Source organism: Oratosquilla oratoria, chromosome 1 (assembly GCF_046742065.1).
Source record: "Oratosquilla oratoria isolate Oo_2021 chromosome 1, ASM4674206v1, whole genome shotgun sequence".
NCBI lineage: Eukaryota > Metazoa > Arthropoda > Malacostraca > Stomatopoda > Squillidae > Oratosquilla > Oratosquilla oratoria.
Genome location: NC_134777.1, coordinates 56,655,697 through 56,657,087, shown reverse-complemented (window position 1 = coordinate 56,657,087; position 1,391 = coordinate 56,655,697).

Sequence of the window (1,391 nt, the reverse complement as noted above, 5' to 3'; positions counted from 1 at the left end):
GCCGACTACGACAGGTCACTGCCCCATAATTCAAAATTGTGATTTCAACCTGGGAGGGGGGTTAAAAATGGAGAGGGGGGGGTATGATGGAGGAGCAGGGATGGGGCGGGATGGGGGGCTTAACTCGGCAACCATCAAGCAAAGGGATGCAAAGCTGGGTCTAGATAATATGGTGTGAGAAATAAATAAATAAATAAATAAATAGTTCTAGGTGGAGGGGGTTGGTGTGTGAGGAGGGGGAGACAAAGCGTGTCTAACTTAGAACAGAAGAACTTAAGAACAGATAGAACGATGATAAAAAGAATAAAACCGTGCTTGTACGAGCGGCGAGCGGCGGCATGGGCAGAGCGAGGCTCTTGAGGTGCGGGTGCAAGACAGTGGGGATGGGAGTGGAGAAGAACAAAGCAGGAGGAGGAGTAAGGAAGATCGTTCTACTGACGAAGGCGCTGACGGAATACAAGGGCAAAGTCGACAACCAAGGGCGAGGGCACGACAAAAGACGTATTTTGGTCTGCCTAACGCCAAAGGATTTCATTCAGCAGAACCTCGGACTTCATGAAGGGATCAAGGGCCAATTCAAACATTTTTTTTTTTTTTTTTTTTGTAATATCACCCAAGTACCATGAGACAGTCAATTATAATTTTACTCATGGCTGCTGTCAGGCGATTTTATTCATCTCAGTGGCCTATTCAGACTAACCCCTTTCTTACCAGGTGTCACTTGTCACTTTCACTTTTATTCCGGTTGGCGTCTATCCATTCCTGGCACCCTTTCAGTATTAAGGGTGGTTAGCAAGAATTATACTGTGCAGTATATGAAAAAGGCCAGGTTGTGTGTGTGTGTGTGTGTGTGTGTGTGTGAGAGAGAGAGAGAGAGAGAGCAGTTAGAGAGGGAAAAGGGGCTCAAGTAGATTCCCCTGGTGACATATTTCAAATTTCATGCTGGCTAACGTCAACGCCAAGCGATTCTATTCAGACGTGAGGGTAGGAAGGGGGGAGGGGAGGGCAAAAAAGGTGATTACTTAAGTGGGTCAGAATCGGGTCACGGACAAGGGCACACACGGGAGGAAAAAAGTAATGGGACAGGAGTCTCCTCCGATCGAGACCCCATTTTGTCCATTACCTGCAACCCCGCCCTCCCCACACCCAGCCGAACCTCCACATGACGTCACGCGGAGGCCGAGGCGAGACGTCTCGTGCCACCCGTCCCGGCCCAGCCCCGCCCCGCCCCTGCCAGCGGCAAACACTCACTCGACAATCGAACTCGTCTGACCTTTCCCAGGTCTGCAATAGTAACTCGGTAGAGCTTCACATTCGGAGGTGGGGGGAGAAGGGGGAGAGGGGGAGAGGGGGCGTGTCCAGGCAGACCAGGAGGCAGACTTATTGTCAAC